General features: G+C 39.3%; 1 protein-coding gene and 1 pseudogene across 2 annotated transcripts in view; one reads left to right on the top strand and one right to left on the bottom strand.

Annotated features, from left to right (window-relative positions):
• JAK1 (Janus kinase 1) overlaps positions 1-24,240 on the top strand; it is a 120,167-nt gene that overhangs the window by 2,033 nt on the left and 93,894 nt on the right. Inside the window, exon 1 of one of the 2 annotated variants that reach the window (XM_081818557.1) lies at positions 8,117-8,326. The exons of the other annotated variant lie outside the window; for it this stretch is intronic. The gene's annotated coding sequence lies outside the window, so the exon portion shown is untranslated. Of the gene's footprint in view, positions 1-8,116; positions 8,327-24,240 lie in introns of those variants that run through there. 2 annotated transcript variants of the gene reach the window in all.
• The window catches only part of LOC102750669 (NADH-cytochrome b5 reductase 3-like), a 55,852-nt pseudogene that overhangs the window by 18,982 nt on the left and 12,630 nt on the right, over positions 1-24,240 (bottom strand).

Here is a 24,240-nt window from a genome sequence, read left to right as displayed (position 1 = left end):
TATACATATATAGATAAAATAATTCAAACATTTTCCAAAATATAACTTATATAACTACATTTCAGTTTGCTATAATTTAAGCAGTCTTGTATCAGTTTGGTTAATGCTATACCTGTGATTATCTTTCTGCTCATTTGTTATCCACCCTTTACAGATTAAGGTATTAAGGTGAATTAGGTTGCAGAATTTTTTCAATTCAGGCATTTGTTAAAAAGCTGGTAAAAATAAGGAATTTTGAGGGTGGAGTTGCTTTTGCAGGAACAGAGACTCGGATTAAATGGCATGAAGAAACTTAAACTGTGCGCTTTTAAATCAGATTGTTAGGTCTGCCAGTTTAGATTCTGGGTTCAGAAACACTAGTGGTTTCAACTGCAGACCACAAATTGTAGTAATCTTTCAAAGTTATCACTCAGTTTCTTCTGGATAGCTTTAGGTCATACATTATATTTGGACAGAAACCCAGCTGAAGCAAGTATTGAGGATGTGTAGGTTTATGTTCACTTTCATAGTGGGAACACTAATGTATAACTGAGTTAATAAGGTTTATTAGCAAAGACCAAGATCTGTGTTTTCTAACTCCTCTGGTAAGTGTTTTTTTCCCTAAATACACACATATTTTATATATTTTTAGTATGTATTTCCTTATTGTGTTTTTTTTTTTTTAAAGATTTTATTTATTTATTTGAGAGAGAGAGAATGAGAGAGAGCACATGAGAGGGGGGAGGGTCAGAGGGAGAAGCAGACTCCCCGCCGAGCAGGGAGCCCGATGCGGGACTCGATCCAGGGACTCCAGGATCATGACCTGAGCTGAAGGCAGTCGCTTAACCAACTGAGCCACCCAGGTGCCCTCCTTATTGTGTTCTAATGAGATAATATGCTTTTAGAAAACTTAGCATCTGAGATGTGAATATTTGTACAAGGAAATTTTTCTTGTTCATTTCCACATTTTAAAAATTGTTTGAGGTGAAGGGGAAATTGGTTAACTCAGTGTCCCTGAGTGAGCAGCATCTGATGCTTTGTGATTTCTTGTGGCTCAGTGACATATGGAGCCTTGTCACAGAGTAGAGATGCCAAAAAGAACCTCTTGGGATTCTTTTAGACCAGTATTTCTCAACTGGGTATGATTTTGTGCCCAAAGAGATATTTGCAGTTTCTGGAGACATTTTTGGTTGTTATAACTTAGGGGGTTGGGGGGGAGGAGGCAGGCTTACTGGCTTCCAGTGGGTAGAGGCCAAGGATGTTACTAAACATTCTGTAATGCATGGGGGAGCCCCATACAACAAAGAATAACCTGGCTGAAAAGTCAGTAGCACTGGGGTTGAAAAATTCTGTTTCGGAATGCCAGGTGGGGAACAAGAAGATACGGGCTTCTGTCATAGCAAATAGCTTCCCCTCAGTTCCTAATTTTCCTCGTCTGTAGAATGGAAATCAAAGTATTCACCATTTCAGAAAGTTGTTGGGGAAAATCAGTTAAATAACACATGGTAACTGAAGTGCCACACAAATTATAATTGTTATGAAAACATATTTTAAATAAATTGTTAGATATATCAGTAGTTGAGGAGCAAAGAGGTTAAGGTTATTGAGTGAAAAGATTGGGAGGTTTGGTATTGAATTCTTTGTTACTAATTTTTTTGGGTAAAGGACTTTTTTAATATAGTTTTCTTATTAGAACATAAACTTTTCAGCTCTGCTGTGTCTTTGAACATAAGGATTATTTTCTCAGTCTAACAAGAGGGAACACTCACTGTAGAAAAATCAAAAAATTGAGGAAAGTAAAGGATAAAAGTCATCCATGGTTTACTCCCTTTCCCGTTTAAAGACAATCACGTTCTTTCCAATTTCTTTTCTATAAGAGTCCTTAAAATTGGAAGAAGAGCTAATGACGGACAAAGGGGGAGCAGCTGGTGACCAGAGAGGGTACTATCTATGCCCTTCATTTTCTTTCTTTTTTTTTTTTTGGATAATTACCATGTACAGGTAAATTACATTATAGGAGACATTAGAGAAATTGGTTCATTGTTTTTATACTCTGTGGGCTAACCTCCAGGCCGTGTTCTCATTCGGCATGTTGTTTCCTCTCTGCGTCTTGCTCTCCCCTGTACTCGGCTAGGTGTGCCACTATGGCTTCCTGTCTCGAAAACCCGACGGTAACATGGAGTTTGAAACAGCTGCCATGTTGACGTGACTGAGTTTCAGGGGCAGGAAACTACCCCTGTGAGTATTCTTCCCTCTAAAGTGCGCCAGTTTTTTTGGCAACAAGAAAGCATGAAATGTTAAGTTCATTTCCATGATATATTTACTTCTAAGGTCTTATGATCTGTGATTCTTTGCAGCTGACAGCAGGCACACATTTTTTTCCTTGGTGCTCTGTGAAGACGTTGCCCAGTCCTGAGGCAAAGCCTGCTTTAGAAGAAAAAGGAACATTTCTTTAAGTCTACTCTAGCCAAAAGACAGAGCTGGTCTTCGTTGGGATATTTTTAATCTGTGGTAACCGAGTTTACTTTACAGTAATATTCACTCAACACTGTGTTCATTCCTTTATTCATTCTGTAAATACTTGTTGAGCCCCTGCTATGAATCTCAGGGTGTGAATAAACAGAACAAAACATGCAAAAATCCTTGGCCTTTTAGAGTTTATAGTCTAGTGGAAGGACCTTGGAGTTATTCATTCAGGGTTTCTCAGTTGTAGATTTTACACATGCAAAAAAGTAAGTCCTACTTTGTGAATGTAGAATGTTTCCTAGGAACCTTCATGGCACTTCTTTAAAGTCTGAGGGCTAAGGACTGGCTTCCTCCCTTTCCCACATTTTTTAGTGTTACAGATTAATTGGCTCTGTATAAGGAAACATCTCTTCAGTACCTACTAAATTCTGGCAGATGGATAAGACAGTTTATATGGAAATAAGCCTGTTGTGTGTAACTGTAACACAGTGTGGGTGATACCGTAGTAGAGGTTGGAATTAAGAGCGCTGGGACCCTTGAGGAAAGCTAAACCTTGCTCGAAGCCCTGTCCACTGCTGTTTTGAAGAGGTTTCACTAGAGTTGGGCCTTGAAGAGTGAGTAGGAGTTCTCTTATCTAGGGGTGGGAAGGGAATCTAGGCAGAGATAGAGCATGAGCAAAGGCACAAAGGTGGGCAGGTACATGGTGTGGGTGACAAACTTGGGGCAGCCATGTGATTAGAGCAGAATACTGGGAGGCAGCAGAAGGAGGTGAGGCTGGACATGCAGGATGGGGCCAGATTGTGAAGACTGAGACTGTCTGCAAGTCTGTGAGCAGTGTGAGGTCAGGGGCTGTAGCCTGTGTTGAATAAATGGGGAACCATTCATAGTTCTTGAGCTCAAGCATGTAACATCATTAGCAAATGGAACAACTGGAAACACTGAAAGGGTCAGATTCAATCGACCGATATCTTTTCCTCCTCCCTATCACAGAAAATATTTCTTACTTATCCACCACTTATCAACTATCCAGAAGACTACTAGGAGGCAGGAAATATTTCGAGCCACAAGAGATGTCATGGAATCCATATGTGCTTTCCTTATAGTGGAGGAAAACCTACTTTGACTTGCTGATAATTTATAAAGGGTTTGTTGACAGTCTGTCTAACTGGTTTTCAAGTCAGCAGATTAACTACAAACATAAGAGACAGGAGTTATTAAGAGGATGACTCCAAGAAGGCACATTCTCTGAGACAGGCAGTGTTAATTTTTATCTTGGAAGTGAGCGAGAAGCAGAATGAAAAGCAGAACCATAACTCAAAAAGTGAAACAGTCTGGGTGGTGCCATTTAGTGGAGGGGCACATGCCGTTGTAAATACCCTAGCGAGTTGGAGTTGTCACCGTCACGACACAGGATGGTAATTGGTGTTGCTAATGATGACGAAGCCATTAAGAAGAGGCTGAGTTGTGGAGCAGGGGAAAGGGCAGGGGAGACAGGTCTGTCTCAGGCAGAAAAGGACACCTCTAGGGGTTGGGCTTTTGGGAGGGGTGCAGGTGGTGGGTGGGGGTGGAGTAAGAAGCTGCTGTCAGGATTGCAACAGGACAAGCTCAAAGAAGAGGTTTTCTTCAGAATGAGAAGCCGGTGAGGAATCTGCTCGCAGGAGGTGCTTTAAGTCTTCAGGGAAAGAGTTACTTAGGAGTGGTCTGTGGGAGGAGGCTGCCTCTGCAGGCCAGAAGGAAGAGCTGTGGCTATCTGCGCAAAAGACCAGAATAACTTGAATCCAGCTGGGAAAGACTAAATCAGGTCGACTTATCACACCTCGAGATAGAAAACCGAGTTATTATGTTTTAGCCTTGTTTTTCATAATCTGTGTTTTTGATGGCTCAGGAGCCAGGCTGCTTGTTTTGATCCTAGCGGTGATAATGTGGGCAACTTAAGCTTGTTTCCTTATCAATAAAATGAAAGTAAACATGGTTCCTACCTGTAAGATTGTTTTGAGGATTGAATGACTATGCCTGAAGGTTTTGGAATGGTGCCAGGCACATGGTATAAGCTAAACATTTGTTAGCTTTATTTTTTTATTGGTGAATATACTTTGGAGCTCGAATTGTATTCAGAATGATTTACGATGGTAGGGAAGTGTGACCCATTAAATGCAGAACAGAGTAGCTGGTATATTCTATGTTAGAAAGGCTTCAATTAGAAATGGTTAAATCAAAGAAGTTTAGGCACTTAAAGTAAGCAGTCTCTCAAATCTAGAGGAGTTTATTATGTAGACAGCATCAAAGGTGATAATACATTAGGTTCTGCTGTATTTTTAAGGAAAAATGAGAAAGGTGCCTTTAATTTAACTTTAAAGGTCATGCAAAGTATATAATTTGGTAGGAATGTATTAGACTTTCTGGGAAAGTCAATATAAAGGTTCTGTGTTGCTCTCACTGATTCAGTTTACTTAGGAAGTGGCAGAAACACAGGCATACCCGTTTGTAAAATGGTGTCTTCAGAGTTGTGTGGACGTTAAAAATCTTATAAGTCAGATGATGTGTTAGGGAGTTTTGCTGTTTAAGCAATTATAAGAGTTTAAAGGAACTCTAAAATATATATTCAGTTTCTCCTGAATGCTGTTTTATCAGTTTCTATTTCTATATATGTGCTTTCCAAAAGCAAGGTTTACCCAAAATATAAATTATACAAAAAGTTGGCCCTTGCTCCTAATCATATTTTAAATATGCCTTTAGTTCCTTCTCAGTAATGTTTATGTTGCATTTATATTCTCAAGAACAACAGTTGCCAGGTGGTGGGAAGAGTTTGATCTTTTCATCCCATGTTCTTTGATAGCACAGAAGTTAGCTGTATCTTTTCCTTGTCTTCCCATTTGAGAAGGATAAAGACAGTAAAACTCCCTACTTTGTATTTGTGGAAGGGAAGCCCAGCTCAAATGATGAATAGGTTGACCTGTAGGTATTTAAAAAATAAATTTAGGTTCATCATTTCCAGGTATATTGGGTAAGACAAGTTTGAATGTATATATAAGGCAGAAATAGGTAAGAACAATTTGTAATTAATGCAACTCTTGTTTTTAATAGTGATTTAAAGGGCTTACAGCTATTAGAACTGACAACCGTTCATTCAATTAAGCACAATTATGTCTGCAGACTTGTTTGCACAGTTAATTTGCTCAAGCTGTAGCAAGGCTGTAATTCATAGCGATTTTTTTCAGTTAGTAGAATTGAAAATCTTTTATTTATGGTAAGAGAAAAGACAAAGTAAAAAAATAAGGAGAAAACAATCTGCCAAATGTATATTTTCCCAGTAAAAAATTCTGTTACGAAACAAGATTGCACAGGGAGGCAGACAGGTGTGATTTATATAATAAAGAGATGCAGTGGATCTTTTACCATACACCTGCAAACCCATTTTAGGGCTGATTCACAAAACAGACTTAAAGAAGTTAGATGCATAATGCCTAGATTTAATATTCTGGTTGGTTTTTTGTTTTTGTTTTTTTCGGTTAAAGCCACTCTGTAAAACTAGGTAGGTCTGCTTATAACCATATATTAGTTTTCTCATTGGAAAAATCATTTGATATATGGTGGTATCTCCAAAGAATCCCATCATTTTACTTGCTTAGAATGACTATTCACTCAGGTTGGTTAAAAGTGGGAGGGGGAGGTCAGAGAAAGCCAACTGGCTGGAATGTAAATTGTAAGCCCACTTGATGTGGATTTAGGAAGTAGGCTACTAGAGATGCACAAACTGGCTGAGATAAAAATGCTTTCAGGTTTTCATGTTTATTCCTTTATTTAACAATTACTTGTAAATTATGTATTATGTGAGAGCAAGACCTGATTCCTACCCTCAGGAAGCTTCCTTACTAGTGGAAAACACAATAATCCAACAATTATAAAGCTATTTGTTATAATTATGCTAAGTGCCAAGAGAGATGTCTTAGTTTGCTATAGAGGCTGGAGGCAGAATGAAGAGGGGGGTCTCTGTGGTATATATATTTTTAAACATTGAAATCTGAAGGGTGAGAGTTAGCCAGGCTAAGAGGAAGATGAGGTTTTTCCAGCAAAAGGAAATAGCATGTGTAAAGGACCTGGGGTGGAACCAACACTGCGGCTGGAGCAGAGGACAAAGATGCAGGCTGGGGAGGCAGGCAGGAAACTGATCAGGTAGGGCCTTATGGGCCATATTACTTTGGGCCTTATAATATAAAAGGGGAAATTGAAGGCTTTAAAACAGGGCAGTGACATGACGCGACTTGAAAACAAAAAAGAAGGACCCCCCCCCCCCCGGCCCTGCTACTGCCCCTGGGAGCACCTCTCCTCTCTGCCCACTCTCTGCCTAATCCCTTGAAAGCCTTCACTTCCTCCCACTCACTCATTCTTTAATTCTTTGCAGCCTGATTGCCACCTCCACACTCTTGAGCCTTCTTTGAGGTCATCGGTGACCTTCTTGCTGTCACACTTTGACACCTTTTTTCTGCTCTTGTTATCTAAAACATTTGATGCTGTTAAACACCCCCTTCCTGAAAGATGCCCCACAGCCCCACTGCTGTCTGGCTTCTGAAACACAGTACCTCTCTTCTTCCTTTCTGTGTCTTGCTCTCTTCTCCACCTCTCATCTCTCCCTTTCCCCTAATGAAGACTTTTCCCTAAGCTGCTGCAAATGGTAAGTCTCATTTTGTTCCTAAAACTGTGCAGATGACTTGCTTTCACTTGAACTCCAGTTGTCGAGCAGCTTTAGGCATGATTCAAGGTACTGGGGATACTTTAGGAAACAAGAGGCAAGGCCTCTCCTTAAAGAGCCAGCCTTTTAAGATGTTACACCTGTCCATAAAAAAGATTAATTTGGGGTGGTGGTAAGTGCAATAAAGAAAATAAGGTAATGGGGAGAGAATGCCTAAGTGGCTGGGAGAGGGGCTTCCTCTGGGACAGTGACATTGGAGTTCAGGCCTGAATAATGAGTAGGAGCCAGGCAATGTGGTGATCTGGAGGAAGAGTGTACCAGGCAGGGGGAGTGGCAGATGCCCAGGCCCCATGGGGGGATGGTCTTTCCATTTCCTGCTGGGCTCCCTTACCTGGCTTTCTTGTTGATACCTCCCGTTTAACTGCTTCAAAATTGGTATCTCTCTTTCTGACCCCACCATACCAGTGGAAGATTTCTCTGTTCCTCTTAATACCATCTCTGTTCACCACCCTCAAAACCTCTTAGATGAGTGGTCAGAAAACTTTCCGTGAAGGAAAAGATAGTAAATATTTTCAGCGTTGAGGGCCAGGCCGCCTCTGTCATAACTACACAATTCTTTTGTAGATCTAAAGCAAATGTAGACAATATATAAACCAATGAATGTGGCTGTGTTCCAATAAAATTTTATGTATGGACCCTGAAATTTGATTTTTCACTTGTCCCAAAATATTACTTTTTTCCCCAGCCACTTAAAAATGTGAAAAGTTGTACAGCTTCTTAGCTGTACAGAATAGAAGATAGGCCAGATTTGGTGCATGGGCCAAAGTTTGCCAACCCCTGCCTTAGACTCATCTTGACTTGTCCCCTTTCGTTTCTCCCCACCCCGCAGATCCCACCCCTGTAGTCTGCCCAGCGCTCTCAGTGCTTCGTCCCAGTATCTGCACCTTTGCCTGCTCACCACTCCCTGCCTCTGACCGAGCTTTCTTCTACCAGAGTGATCCCAGCGATCTCTAACGTGCTCTCCCTGCCTCCAGCCCTTTGCCTCCAGTCTGTCCTCCACACACACATTGAATCATTCTGCAGCTGGATTCAGGTCATAGAACTGTCCTGACCATAAGCCTTCGTCAGTCCCTATTGCGTACGGAAAACAATCTGAACTCCACCTTAGTGTGGCATTCAGGGCTCCTCATGGTAAGACCTCAACTTTTCAGCTGCTTCTCCCATTTCTCCCCTTCTGCATTGTGCCAAATTAGATGATTTACTGTTTTGCATTCAGGCCTTAAACATCTCTTCTGTTTTTTTTGCATTCTTCTTTTCTAATGCACTTTGCCATGGCTTGTGCTCTCCATCTGCCAAAATTCTGTACCTTTCAAGGCTCTTTCAAAGGTCCCTGATCCCTACCCCTCCTGCCCAACAAGAGGTACATATACGTGTAGTGCTCCGGTGATATGCAGTCCTCTTTTCTAGGGCATCGTGTTCTGCCTTATGCCTCAATTCTTTCGTAAACTGGCTCCCACTGTCCCGTCCCAAGGTCCTTGAGGCCAGGAATGGTCTCATTCACTATCATACCGCCTTTCACTGTAGGCACTTGGGTCTTTATTGAGTAAATGCTAAGTCCTGTGTAGATATATACAATTTGTAGACATTGTAAATGGGAATGTTTTGCTGATGGAAATTTGTTCAGATTAAATCCTTGAGTCTTATATAAAGAGGTATAGTTTCGTGAAAGAACCGGTATTTTGGAAGACTTTTGTTGTATTCTTGGTCCTGTCAATTCCTTAGATAAATAAATTGAGGCAAATTACTGATGTTCCTCTTCAGGAATTGATATGTTTCCTTTTATAAAAAAGAGAAGAGAGTGCTTTTTAATTTGTAACATTTCCTTGCCGGAAAGTTCAGGGCCAAGTTATTTGCTTGTTTTAGGTTGCTATCCATTTTTTTACAATAGTCTCTCTGCCTCAGTCTCCCACCAGATCACATGTCACATGTATTACGTCCTTGCTTTAATGAATGGTTCTGTTGTATGTGTCTTTTATATTTATATTGGTAGCCTCAACTTTTTTGGCGATAGGAATATAAATAATACTAGCCCCTTAGTTTACCCATCCTGAGGTGACACCAAGATGGTAGCTTGGGGGCAGGTTATGTCTCCCAGGTTTGTGGTGTGTAGCACATCTTTGCAAATAGGAAGGAGAGGGAGCAAGAGGATGAGACTCAAGATTAGTAAACTTTTATGTGTCAGCTGTTATACGTGCTCTGCGTTTGGTATTTAATCTTTTAACAGCCAGAGAGTTGGATCTTAACGGCATCATTTTCCAGATGAGCAAACAAAGCTAATAAATGGCAGACCTGAAATTCAAATTTGAAGCTCTCTTGCATTAAAAACAAACGTCCTATCTACTCTTTCTCCGATACCCCCAGCTTTACTGAGGTGTAACTGGAAAACCCTTCTCTTAAAGAACCCTTTTTACTGTCTTGTCTCTTGCCTCTTTGTTTTGTTTTTGTTAGTTTTTTGTTTTTGTTTTTTCTGACTTTGGCATTTAAATCTATGGAACTTGTTTCTATCCTGTTTTACAGCGTAATGCTTCTGAAGCAATTTTGGTTCTCAGAGAAGTGCCTCGTGCACCTGTATTGTTGTATTTGGTATTGTTAGATGGCTAGGTAATGAAGAGGATCTGAAAGGATTGGTTTTTGTGGGGGAAAAGGGGTAAAACAGGTGACTGGGTTCATTTAGCTGTCCTAAACAGTTCAGTACTTGTGAAATATTTTTGACAGTATAAATCAAATGTGGTTTACTGTTACTTTTTATTACCTGGTTATTAGATAACATGTCCCATGTTTACAGTGTTTGGATCTGAGTATACCAGATGTGTTGTGAAAAGCAGCCTGGACTTGGAACCAGGAAGAACTGGGTCTGAGGCTGTCCTCTGCCGCTTGCTGGCTCTGTGACTTTGGGCTCATAATTGGTCCTCAGTTTTTCTCAGCTGTAAGATGGATTTAATAGTGCCTATTGCAGAGGTGGTTTGTGAGGGTTAAATGAGGTAAAATATATGGAATACCTTCAGATGGTGCCTGGGATTCAGCAAGATTCAGCAGCATTCAATAAATGTTAGTTACCCACTCCCACCCCAGGGAGTGGGAAAATTCATTGCCAGGGAATCTGTAAATGATTATGTAATGTTTAGATGTTTTTAAGTGGGAACTTTATTGATGGATATTACTCAAGTTTTGAACTTCTGATGCAGGAAACCCCCTTATGCAAATGGCTGGCTTCCCAACGCTACAAAAGCATCAGTATAACATAGTGGCTCAGACTTCCAAATCTGGAACTAGAGTCTGTGGGTTTGAATTCTGCTTTATTGTACTAGCTGAGTGATCCTGGGCAAGTTCTTCAGTCTCTTTTGTCTTGGTTTCCTTCTCTGTAAAATGAGGATAATAATTGCATTTACTTTTTAGGTTGTGAGGATTACATGAGCACACGTGCACACGCACGCATGTGTGTATATGTATACCAGCACCCCATCAGGGCTTGCCACTATTATTTATGATCCCTCCTGTCTTCCCCTCATTGTGTAGACAGTCCATAAGTCCCTGGAAATTCCTTGGAATTCCCTCTCATATCTTCTTTTACCAGGAGGATTCTGATACGTCCTGTATATTACAAATCTGTCTTTTCCCCCTATCTTCCGTCCCTTCTTAGTGACTTCATTTTAATTCAGGCTGTCCTTTTCTCATATGCTCTCAGCAGTCCTCTTCCTTGTACATTTCTTGTCTAGACACTTAAAAAATCTGTTTTTTTAAAGAACTTATTTGTTTGAGAGAGAGCAAGAGCATGAGATGGGGGAGGGTCAGAGGGAGAAGTAGACTCCCCGCTGAGCAGGGAGCCTGATGCGGGGCTCCATCTCAGGACCCCAGGATCATGACCTGAGCCAAAGGCAGTCGCTTAACCAACTGAGCCACCCAGGCGCCCCAGTCTGGTTTTGTTTCATGTGGAAACTGAACATTTTCTGACAATGAATGATAAACCCAGCTATGTGTTAAAGGTACTTTAAAGCCAAAGAAGATGAAAGCTATATAGCCTCAAGCAAATAAAAAAATGTATAAACCTACTTTATTGTGTATTGAATGCTTACTCTGTGCCGGACATTCAGATTGGTACACTGAGGCTAAGAATGACTGAGTAACATGTTTAAAGGCACCAGTTTTTAAGTGGAGGAACCTGGATTTGATCGAAGTGAGGTCTACCTGGCCCTTGGTCTCCAAATTCCTGAGATTAGTTGCCTTAAAGCTGACAGGCACCTCCTTACCACTCCATCTGCACCCCTTATTAACCTCCACTCTGCTTACCCTTAAGTTCCAGCTTTCAAGATGACAGGATCACTCACAGTTCTCTTTGGCTGCACTAATGTTTTGTGCTCTCTTTGCAGGGCAGATGTATGTTGTTTCATATACTTTATGTATTAAATTGGTCTTTTGTATGTTGGCTTGGAAACCTAATCACATTTATAGCAGTGTGTGTTGGGGGAGAATGTGCTTTAAATTTCAGACACCCAACTGGGAATGAATTTTAAAAAGGCAAAACCTTTCATAAACCAGAGAGTACCAGTGTATTTGTTTGAGTGTGTTACCTGCCTTGATAAACGTGAAAGGCTTATATGTCACTCCTGAACTAGGCACATTCTGGAATTTACACACATTATTGCACTTACTTGTTTAGCTGTCTGTTCTCATCTGTGGCTGACCTTTGTATTCCCAACCACCACCATTGTGTTTGGCACATACTAGGAACCCTATTAAGAGACCTATTTAGTCCTCTTAAAAAAAAAATCAATGTTTTTTTATACTTCTGTATGCTCGATATGGTTCAATAAAAAAAAGTCAATGCAGTAAGGGTCAGGCAACATTGAAAGAGGAATATTGCCACACAGTTAGCAATCAGATGAAAATACTGCTTATGCTAGGCTGAATTGAGACATTTAAAGGTATTTGGGAGCCAGACACTTAAGAGAATATTGCTTTGATAATTGGGAGGCAAGGAAAGCAGTCAAACAAGTTCTTTCTTGGCTTGGAGTCTTGTTTACTTTTCTCAGGTTAGAAGTGATATATCTAATGGTTTTAAGGAATCATGGAGACAGGTCTGCCATGAATCCCAGCATATTGGGTTCTAAGTTTATAGACATTTTCTAGTTGGTGTTGTTTAAAGGTTTGCAGCACATAATGACCAGAAAATCTTATAATAATTGTAAGAGTTGGAAGAAATAGGAATCACCCAGGGATACTTCCCCAGTTTTATAACAGAAGACTAAGGATCAGAGCATTCACATGACTTGCCCAAGACCTCTGTGGGCCACCATTTTAGGGTATTTTTAAAAATACAACCTCGGGGCACGTGGGTGGCACAGTCGGTTAAGCGTCCGACTCTTGATCTCAGCTCAGGTCTCGATCTCAGGGTCATGAGGTCAAGCCCCGCATTGGACTCCATGCAGAGCATGGAACGTACTTAAAAAAAAAAAAATACAGCCTCATGCTGGATTTGTGATTGAGTGATAAAATTATACAGAAGGTATTTACATGTAGAATTTAGGAAACTAAATGCCCATTTGTTGAAATAGTTGTGAGAAGTTTAAGATACATTTGTGGGTAGAAGATTTAGAGATTATTTAAGAGAAATTGGGATCCTGTAGGATCCACCCATTGGACATTGGACATTGTAAAGGGCAGTGTCTTGTGGGAGAAGAGAGGTAAAGCTGCTCTCTTTGGCTCTTGCCTCACTGGAAGTTCCAGATGTTAGGGACCAAGTCCCTCTTGATTATCCTTTAGTCCTAGTTCAGCCCTGTGCCTGCTGTCAAGCAGATGGTCAGTAAGTATTATTGAACACATAAATGCTAATCATAAGATGCTGACTATGAGTTTGTGTTGTGAAAGGCCTATTTGATATTTTGACTGGCATTTCTTTTTTATGTTGTTCCTTTTATGAGAAGAAAAGACACTTTACAAAGCACCCCAGCCTATTAGACCTTAATGGAGGTAACGGCTAATATTAGAACAGCAAAAAACAAAGTGTTGAGAGCTCAATACAGATAAAAAGGAGCTCTCCTGTATAACTTTCATTTGAGACTTAAGGCAGCTAAGATTCAGAGAGGTGAAGTGATTGTGAGCTAGACCCACGCCCTGGATTCTCCCACTGGGCCCCAGGGCTGCACTTGACTGTTCTTGACTGGTCTGAGGGGACAGCACAGCCTGCAATGCCTCCCGGCTGTTGCATTCTGCTAACCTCCAGCAGCTCACTGGCTCCTCTGTTGCCACCTGGCTCCACAGAGACTCCTAGAGGCTTGGTCTGTATGCCTGCTGCCTTCTGGTCACAGTCAAGGCCTTGATCACATAACTGGGTCAGAATGACCTGTCCTTGTCTTGTTCTTGCCGTGAGGCCAGCTCTCACCATATTTTTACTGTGGGAGTGAAGCCTCAGGAAATAATTGAGTCAAGGTATTTATGGCTGAAACCTGGTGCCTCAAAAAGTAAGATCGTCTGCTCACCTTGACCTGGCCCTCTGAGGAGAGAAAAATTTTTAAACCTCTTCTGAACTTTTTCTTAAGTCATTAAAAAGCTACAGCCTACAAATTCAAAATAATTGTAACCATTTGATTTTATACAAGAAGGATATATATTCTGTGGAGTCTTTACTGATCCATATTATGTTTAGTTTCTGTAGACACTAGGCACTTGGATTTTTAGTTGTTTCTCTAAAGAGTTGTTTTGGCATTTCAGATAATTTATCCAGTCTATGTCCAACAAGTATAGTTTCATACAGAATACTTTTAGCCATTCTTTTATTTACTTTCAGAGAAGTCAAGGATGTAAGCCTAATATTGGCGCTTCCAAGGCAATCATTTGAAACTTGCTGTGGCTCCTGGATTCTTCTTTAAAAATTTTATTTAGCATTTTAAAAAAGTTAAATACTGTACTTGAATTTTAGAAAAATTAAGAAATAAAAATTCCAAGACCTATCACTCAGATAAACATTTATGTTAATATTTTAGTGTTTATGATTTCAGAGTTTGTTTCATGAATAATGGACCTATAAATTAAAAAAATTTCAAGGAGATCATAAAACATAATGCTGTTTTGTAATCTGGTTTTTTTTTTTTAACCAAGTGATTCCTCACAGTTTTATCCCCATGTGGTAATAAATTTTGGTTGGAGTGACATCACTTTTTACAGTATATAGTTTTTCATAGTATGGATGAATGAAAGTTCATTTATTTAACCCTCTAAAGAAGAACATACATTGTTTTTCCTACTGTAAATAATCCTGTTGAAAACATCTTTGTGCCTCCATTTTTGTGTAATTTTCTGATTATTTCCTTGGGAGACTGCAAATGACACTGTTTTCTGAATTTTTTTTCACATTTTAAGATTTTGGATACTTATTTATGCCATGATTTAAAAAGCATATGCTGTAGTCTAATGGAAACATCTTACATCTGCCCAGTTGGGTGTTCTAGAACAGCGAGTTCTGTAGGTTCTTTGAATATATGGTTCTGGGGACTTTGGATGCCCGAGCAGTGTTTCTAACGGTTAGATTTCCCCCATAGTACCGTAAGCATTTTGGGCTGCCAGATTCCAAGATTTACTTTGAAGGTGTGAGGTGGAAGCCACCTTAAATAGCTGTAAGATAATCTTGTGGAAGAGAGAGGCTTTATCATTTTGTGTTTACCAGGTGTGTTGTGGTAAATCTTGAAAACTCTTCCAAGTAAAATAGGGTCTTCTCCCCGCTGCCACCCCCCATGATTAAACTACTGGCTGCTAATCTTTCATGACAAAGATGGATACCCAAAAGCAATTTCAGAGAATGGATCTTTTACTGATTAGTGGTTATAAAGATCTCACATGGATAGTATTCTCAGTGTTCTGAAGTTATTTTATTGGTCAGGTCGGCTTCAGTGAAATCAGCAAGGCTAGTTTATTTCTGCAGAGACTTGTGACAACAAGCTTTTAACTGCATTCCCTGGGGAGCATAGTACACTTTCAAGATCTTTGCTTCAGGCACCTCTGTGCAGCCTTGTGCTATAGGCCTTTCAGATTCTACATGGGAAACTGGTTTGATATTAACTCCCAGCATGACAGCTTTTTAGATAGCCTCTTTGCTTAAGTCAGACAAAGTCTGCCGAGCTAGCACCATGCTCGCCATATTAATTTTTCTCTTTATTTGCTCCTTTCTCCATGCCTCCTGGTTCATATAAGAGAGCCATTATCTAGGCAGTTTTATCATTTTTTATTAGATTTGTATTTGATAAAATTAAACTGTGTTAATAATTAGTGAAAACCAAACCAAGGGAACCTGTAGTTAATGGAGCATTGAGTTGAAGACTTGGTAAAGGGTTAAGTTCTTTAAGCACAGATGAGAGATCTTATCTGTGTATTATCTTCCTGTTCTTTGATATCAGTGTTAGTTGTTCCATCAAAAGCCTCCGTTTCAGGTCATAATATCGGCACTCTTTTCTATGCTATACCTCAAGTAATTTAGAAACATTTATACTTCTAAATTCGTCTATTTCTATATAAGCCTTTTATGCTTTGTGTGTTTCACCTGTATATAATCTAGTGTAGATTTAATGATTTTTTTTAAATTATGTTTTTCTTCATAAATGTAATAGCATTCTGGCCTAACATAGTGATATATTTACCAACTGGAAAGATTATGTTAAATTTGAAATTGTACTCACAAAATCCTGGAATTGTGTACTACTGTTCTACTAAAGGTATGTGATACTGCAGATAAAATTCCAAAATGAGCTATGGAGAGAAAATTCTTATTCAAGGACCTATAGCTCAGCGTGATTGCTTTTCTTTTTGGATTTCTGTCTTCTCTCCTGGTGACTTAAACAAAAAAACAAGATATTGGGGTTTATTGGCCCATGTACCGAGAACCTCTTAAGAGGAGGAGGGGGGAGAATCCGTGAACTTCAGTGATATCAAGGTATGATCTCTTCATTAGGAGTCCTGTTTCTGTTTCTCTCATTGGTCTCATTTCTTGCCACAGTAAGTTTTCTCCAGGTAGCTTGAAAGAGAACAACTGGCTGCCTCAAGATGATATTCTGTCAGCTTCCATTCATCAGATCTCCTTGAAGGTCTCTTGAGTCACCCTTTGATCCCAGAGGCAAATAGTGGTTGGTCAGGCCTGGGTCATGGAGGGGGGTCAGGCAGGACACTGAACTGTAGTCTTAACAGAACCAAATGGGATGAGAGGTTTCTAGACAGATAATGTCTACCATAACATCCTGAACTGGCAGTTAAAAAAAAAATTTGTTTTTAATTATGGTGAAATACACAACATAAAATTTTATCATCTTAGCCATTTTTAAGTTACAGTTCAGTAGTGTCAGGTACATTCACATTATTGTGCAGCTTGTCTCCAGAACTCTCTTCATCTTGCAAAACGGAAAATACATTCCCAATTAAATGTACACCCCTCCCCCCCATTCTCCCCTTCTTCCAGCCCCTGGCCACCACCATTCTACTTTCTGTCTCTATGAATGTGATACTCTGGGTACCTCATGTGAGTAGAATCCTACTGTAGAGGTGGAAAATTTTTCCTTTCTTGTAGACCAGTTCTTCGGCTGGTCTAATAATTAAATTGACATCAGCTAGATCAATAGGAGAAAAACAAATTTAATTTTATACATATGGGAGCTCATAAAAATATAAGACTCAAAGAAGTGACCAAAGCAGGCAGCTTTTTATACCTTAAACAATACATTTGTGAAGAATTGGCAAGACAAAAAGTCTGGGCTTGGGGTAGCAAATTAATGAAGAAGTAACAAGTTACGTTTCTATAGCCTTCTCCACCCTGAATTTCCTATTTTTAGCAGTAAGGATGCTTTCTGTCCTGTAGGTGCAAAGGGGGGTGTACCCTTCAGATGGGGAATTTATTTCCTGTTGCCAGGGGGACAGAGGAGGGTCAGAGTGTCCTTCTTGTACTGGCCATTTCTTAAGTAACTTTAATTCAAAATAATCAATATGCCAGAGTGGTACATTTTAGGGCGGCCTGCCTGGAACTCCTTCAATACAGTATTTACCCATTTGTAATTGACTTATTTCACTCAGCATAATGTCCTCAAGATTCATCCATGTTGTAGCATGTGTCAGAATTTCCTTCCTTTTTAAAACTGAATTAGTATTGGGGCGCCTGGGTGGCTCAGTCGGTTGAGCGGCTGCCTTCGGCTCGGGTCATGATCCCAGGGTCCTGGGATCGAGCCCCGCATGGGCTCCCTGCTCGGCAGAGAGCCTGCTTCTCCCTCTCCCTCTGTCTGCCGCTCTGCCTACTTGTGCTCTCTATCTCTGTTAAATAAATTAATAAAAATCTTTAAAAACAAAACAAAACTGAATTAGTATTCCATTGAATGTATCTACCACATTTTATTTATCCATTCATCTGTCGACGGACACTTGGGTTGCCTTACACCTTTTGGCTGTTGCAAATAATGCTATGAACTTGGAAGTACAAATATCTCTTTGAGACCCTGGTTTCAATTGATTTGTGACCTGGCAGTTTTTAGACAACTCAGACTCAAACAGGACCAAAACTAAGTTCATCTTTTCCTTTAGAAACTGTCATTTATCTTAACCTCTCTCTCCTATCACCTTCACTGGTCACCTAAGCCCGATCCTGGGGCTTTTTTGACTCCTCTCTCATGGACTGTTAGTCACCAAGCTTGACCAGTTTTTAACTTTTAAACATCCTTTTAGTCCAGTGCTTCCCTGAGTATGTTCTGAAGGTGTCCTATGAATAAAGGATTTCACAATCAGGGTAAGTTTGGGAATTGGCGTGTGGCTTAGTTTATCCTTCTCTTAACACTTACTGATAGGGGCTCGAGTAAGAAGCGCAGCTCTCCTCTCTCCTTGCCTTTCCGTTTTATTTCTGGCTTGGACTTCAGCCCAAACCTCTGAAATCAGGGCTCATAAACCTTTTTTTTTAATCTCATCGATCCATTTGGCAGTCAGTTGAAGCCTCCTTCTCTTGGAATAAGAGAACATAGACAATTAAATAGATAGGATTATAAATCATTCACTGATTTGCTAGAGAAGGCTGTCCTCGGGTTCATCTGCAGTGGCAGACTGGAAATGCTGTATGGGGAGAGTATTATGTGGTGGGGAATAGTGTGGGCAGTAGAGTTAGGACAGTCTCTGTGGGCAAGTTATTTAACTTTTCTGTCTCAGTTTACTCATCTGGAAAACTAAGATAATAATAGTACCTACTTCATAGGGTTGCTTTGAGAATTAAGTGAGTCCTTAAATTTAAACACTTAGAATGCTGACCAGTATATATAAGTGCCCAGTAGCTGTTAGTTGTTATTTCTTTCCTCCCTCTCTCCGTGGTAAGCATTATTTTGATCATACTGCAAAAAGATGATCTATGGTTCCTCCGAGGTTCATTATTTGGAGATTTTGCACGCATTTCCATAGTTCATCCCCAATGAAGGAAAAATGCATCTGATGACATTATCTGTAATTAACTTTTTTGGTGCTCGGTAAGTGGAAAATGTAGACCATCCTTTTGTTAGTGTAGAATGTTTGCTTTATTTACCAAACACTTATTCTCAAAACCTAGAAAGCAGAATATTAGAGGAAACACTGTAGAAGGAAGTATGGTTATGGGTGAATGGCTGATTTGAGGATTTTTATTTTTACTGAGACTTAAATATTTTCCTTTGAGAGTTTCAGCAGGTAAGAGCATGAATTCCAGTCATAGCCCTGTGACTTTGGGCAAGTTACCTAATGCCTTGCCACGTACTTATTTACCACCATTTGCTTGTTTGCAGAAATGAACCTGGTTGTACCTACGAGGGTTAATTTGAATATTAAATGAGATGGCATATTCAGAAAACATAGCCTGTGTAGGTGGTGTGTAAATGGTTTCCTCTCTCCTTCCAGGGAAGTAGAAGAGAATCCCTGTGTGACAGATTACTTAGCTCCAGGGATCCTCACTCTGTGGATGGCAAACCTCCCTCTTACCCAGGCTTTCTTGGCAAGCCTTTTAAACACTATTATTATTATTGTTGTTATTGTTATTGGTGGTAGTGTTGATATTTTGTTTGGCATGGGTGCTATGTTTACATGGTTCTCAAAGCCAACCAGTATAACAAGGTACAAATTGAAAAGGCTTGCTCCCGTCTTTGTCCCTGTCAGCCTCCTTCTCTGCCTACTTAAGTATCCTGCTTTTATTAATTTCTTGTGTGCAGATACAATTAATACAAGTACATATTTTTCTTCTCTGTTTTTGTACAAAGGGTAGCATACTCTATACTCCTCTGCATTTTGCTTTTTTCATTTTACAGTATATCCTCCTCACTTTCCTAATTAGGACATAGAGTATTTCCTTATTTATATGCATGCATGCAAGTGTGTGTGTGTATGTATGTATGTATATATGTATTAGAGCCTCAGCATTTTCCACTGTGAATGTATGATGTTTACTTAACCAGTCCCCATATTCATGGACATTTTTTTTTTCTCCATTTTTTTTTGCTATTGCAAACAGTGCTTCTTCATATGTACAAGGTTGGACAAATTCCCAGATGGTATTGTTGGATTAAAAGATAAATGTATTTATAATTTGTATTAATATGGTAAATTGCTTTCCACGGGGTTTTGCATGCTCTCCATACTATTTTGCATACATTGGCATGCATTTATTTTTATTTTTATGTTTGCATTGCAGATAGTTCTTACCCTTCCCTCCATACCTTTTTTGAGCTGCCATCTTGTTAATGTGGAGAGTATTGTACAAGTGAAGAGATCCCTTCCCATTTTTCCTACGTGGCCCTGGGCTGTTCAAATCCAGTGTTTTCCAAGCCAGATACTAGGGCACAGGGCTATCGTGGGGTGTGAGACTAGGCATTCTGTCCATCCTTATCTGTTCTTGTCCCTGTCTTGGGATGTGAGGATGGAATGGTTGGGTGTATTGTGTGTCTGGGGGGATAGTCATTTGCTCTGCACATAAAATATTGACTACTGTCTCCCTTCCTTAGAAGTTATTTATTTTTTTAAGGGGTTATGTTCATTGCTTTTGTAAAAGTTGTTTATTGAAGATTTAGAATTAAGAGAAAATAAACACTTGGAATGTCATAACCGTTGTTAATATTTTAATGAATATCTTCTCAATTTTATGTGTGTATCCTCATTGTAAGTGGTCATCATATACTGCATGATATTTTATAACCTTTCATTTATTAGTGCATTATGAATATCATTCCATCTTCCAGTAATCATACACACATATGTACATATATGTATATGTATGTGTTTGTATAGAATTCTGTTGGATGGCTTCACCAAGATTCTATGTTCCTCAGATGAACATTTAGAGATTGTTTTGTGAGTCATTTTTATTTTATTTTATTTTTTAGATTTCATTTATTTGAAAGAGAGAGAGAGAGAGAGAGCACTAGCAGGGGGAGGGGCAGAAGGAGAGGGAAAAGCAGATTCCCCACTGAGTCGGGAGCCCGATGCGGGGCTTGATCCCAAAACGCTGGGATCATGACCTGAGCCGAAGGCAGACGCTTAACCAACTAAGCCACCCAGGTGCCCCTTTTTAGTCATTTTAAACAACCTTATAATGAAGATCCTTGTAGCTAAATCTTGTATATCATTGTTACTTGCTTAGAAGAAATCCTAGAAGTAGAACTGCTGGGTCAAAGTACATGTGCAGTTATTCTCCAAAGCTGACATACTGTTTATATTTCTAAATGAGAGTACTTGCTTCATCACATCTAATCAATTTGTGGATATTGTAATCTTTTAAAATTTGTCAATCTGTTAGTAAAAAATGGTTAATCTATATTTTACTCTCTAGTTTTTTTTTTCTTTTTTTCTCATACTTGAGAATTCATATTTTCTATGTGGATTGCCAAGTCATGCCCTTTGCCCATTTTTATTGGTGTGTGTGTTTCTTTTTGATTTTTTTAAAAAACTGTAAATGTATAGGATAGTAACTTTTTGTCAAGTATGGTACAAATATTTTTCTTCAGCTTCTTTGCCTATATATTTAGGGTCTTTTGATAGAGAAGTTTTAAATTTTCATGTACTCAAATCTATCAGACATTTCTTTTTATTTTATTTATTTATTTTTTAAGTTTTTATTTATTTGACAGAGAGAGAGACAGCAAGAGAGGGAACACAAGCAGGGGGAGTGGGAGAGGGAGAAGCAGGCTTCCCGCTGAGCAGGGAGCCTGATGTGGGGCTCGATCCCAGGACCTTGGGATCATGACCTGAGCCGAAGGCAGACGCTTGACGACTGAGCCACCCAGGAGCCCTCTTTTTCTTTTTTAAAGATTTTATTTATTTATTTGAGTGAGAGAGTGAGCGTGAGCGGAGAGGAACAGAGGGAGAGGGACAAGCAGACTCTGCGCTGAGTGTGGAGCCCAATATAGGGCTCAGTCCCATGACCCTGAGATCATGACCTGAGCTGAAATCAAGAGTCAGATGCTCAACCGACTGAGTCCCAGGTGCCCCTCTATCAGACATTTCTACTTTTGATGTGATGTTGGAGAGACCTTTTGACTTCCCCGATTGCATAAATACTTATCTGTTTAGACTAAGTAATTGGTATATCTGGTGTTTTTAAATGATGGGGCATTTATTTTACTGTATGGTATAAGATTAATGCTGACTTAATATTTTCTTCTGACTGGGTTGTCAAGTTGTCCCACTGCACACACACAAAATTATCATTCTTCCCTCTGATTTCAAATCCATGTGTTTAAAAATTGTTCTGTTTTTAAAAACACACTTGAAAAGTTATACTAATAGAAAGGGCGTTAGAGCACTAGGCTGTTTTCAGGCAGTTGGTGTCAGGGTACTGTTGAGCAGGTACCTTAACCTCTCTTTGACTAGATCTCTTTCATGAAATCACATCTGACCAGCCACCAGAGTTGTTAATGAGGATCTGATAAGATAATGGATATCAATAATAAAATTCTATATAGAGAATGTTTATAATGCTCCTAAGTAGGAGGGGCCAGGCATTCTTAAGAAAGTATAGCCATAGTTAGAACTAGTAAGACAACAGAAGAAAAGATTACATTTTGAGTTTTGGAGGAATTAGGGAAAAAAACCCCAACAAAATAGCTTCTCTGGCTTTAGAGTAATTTCCTATTAGCCAAATAGAAGACAATCACTAAACTAAAAATAAGCATCTTGTCACTATTTTTAAAATCTTTACAGGAATTAAATACAGTATTTAATTTCCTTAATGATTAGAAATAGAAAGCAAGTGTAATGCTGCATTTAACTTTTCACATGATGATATTCCTCATTTGGTCTTTTTCTTTCTTTTTAAAAAACTAAGACAGTTATTTTATTTTGAACAAGGAAGTTGTATAAGCAACTGAAAATATGCCTCACAATAAGAGAGGTTCTTCCCCCGTTGTGCAGCATACCCCAACATATTATTTTGGGAGGAAAAATAGCATATTTGGTTAATTATGTTATTTACTATAACTCCTTTTTCTAAGGCAGGCATGGCATTTTTTGATATCTGGCTTAAAGTCTAAGAATCATGCCCAGGTAGAGCATGCTAAGTAGTTACATTTTGGGAGATTAAACTTTAATTTAGGTTAAAGTTGAATGCAAGTACTAACACAGGGCTACTGAACTATTCTTGATTTAACTAAATAAAACAAATGTAACTTGTCCATATTTTTGCATTTCTTTCATATAAAAATCTATTTTATTGTTTCTTTCACTTGAAAATATTCTGATGAAATAGTCTTGCAAAGGAAAGATAACCTAGCTTTGAGTGTACAATAAAAAAGCAAAGAGTAATGTTTAATTTTCTGTTCAATTATGTTTAGGACCTTTACAAATAACATATTAATTTCTAGAGAGCATCACTATGCTGCCCATGCCAAAAATTTCATGTTCTCTCCTTGAGCATCAAAATGGTCCGAACTGGTTCTCCAGTAAATAGCCAGAAGATAAGAACATAATTCTTTTCATCCAGTATGAAGCAGTGATAAAGTCCTGCAAGAAGTGTTAGCGTGTCTTCTTTTTCCATGAAAATCTGGATCCACTGTCCTTTTTATTGCTGATATCAAAATCTCCACTCCTATCTAAGATATATAAAATTTCATCATCCAGATGTTCCTCATAAAACATCTTAATTCTTTCTTCTAATGTGGTAGTTTATCTTCACGTATGGTTATTATGTTCATCTGGGAGTGGTTTTTCTCTTTTTGGATTTTATCTAATTCTGGATTGTTCTCATGTTTATCACAACCCATTACTAGTAACAGATACCAAGCTGACGCATTTGAGGCAGGCTGACTGGACTTCAGTCAGTAGGGGTTCCTTTGGCCCATATACCACACTTCCACCATCTCCCCTGCCTCACGTGAGAATTAAATCAAATCCTGGGGGACATGATGGGACATGGCTGACCTCAGGCTCTTCATTTGGTCTTTAGATTCAGACATTGCCACCTTACCCAGTCAGGTACCTGGACTTGTGTTGGGATCTGATAGTAACTGACTTTCAGACCATAGTTAAGTCATTTCATACTTCTGAGCTTTGGTTTCTTCATCTATAAAATGAAGCTCCTTTGTTGGTGTTTGAACGTAATGTCCCAGCTCTGAGGTCCCCTTTGCAGCCCCAGTTTCTCTGCTAGGAGGAGCAGAGGACTCTGAAAGGGGGCCAGTTTTTTACATTCTAACCATGGGAAATTTGAAATAATTGCTGATTTCACTTAATTTTTTTGTTCCTAAAATACAAATGATCTTTGTTTTACCTTTCATTCCTGATCATTGTCAGGGTAATAAGCAGGTAAGCCTCGAAGCCCCAAATCTAGTAATATTGTTGCAGTCTGTACTTAAAAATGTTTTTTTTTAAATTTTTAAAAATTTTTAAATTATGTTAATCCCCATACATTACATCATTAATTTTAGATGAAGTGTTCCATGATTCATTGTTTGTGCATAACACCCAGTGCTCCATGCAGAATGTGCCCTCCTCAATACCCACCACCAGGCTAACCCATCCTCCCACCCCCCTCCCCTCTAGAACCCTGTTTGTTTTTCAGAGTCCATCGTCTCTCATGGTTCGTCTAC

The sequence above is a fragment of the Leptonychotes weddellii genome, chromosome 4 (assembly GCF_054177405.1).
Source record: "Leptonychotes weddellii isolate Sample4059 chromosome 4, ASM5417740v2, whole genome shotgun sequence".
Classification (NCBI taxonomy): Eukaryota; Metazoa; Chordata; class Mammalia; order Carnivora; family Phocidae; genus Leptonychotes; species Leptonychotes weddellii.
The sequence above is the reverse complement of the archived record's forward strand: the minus strand, read 5'-3'. Positions and strand labels throughout refer to the sequence as shown.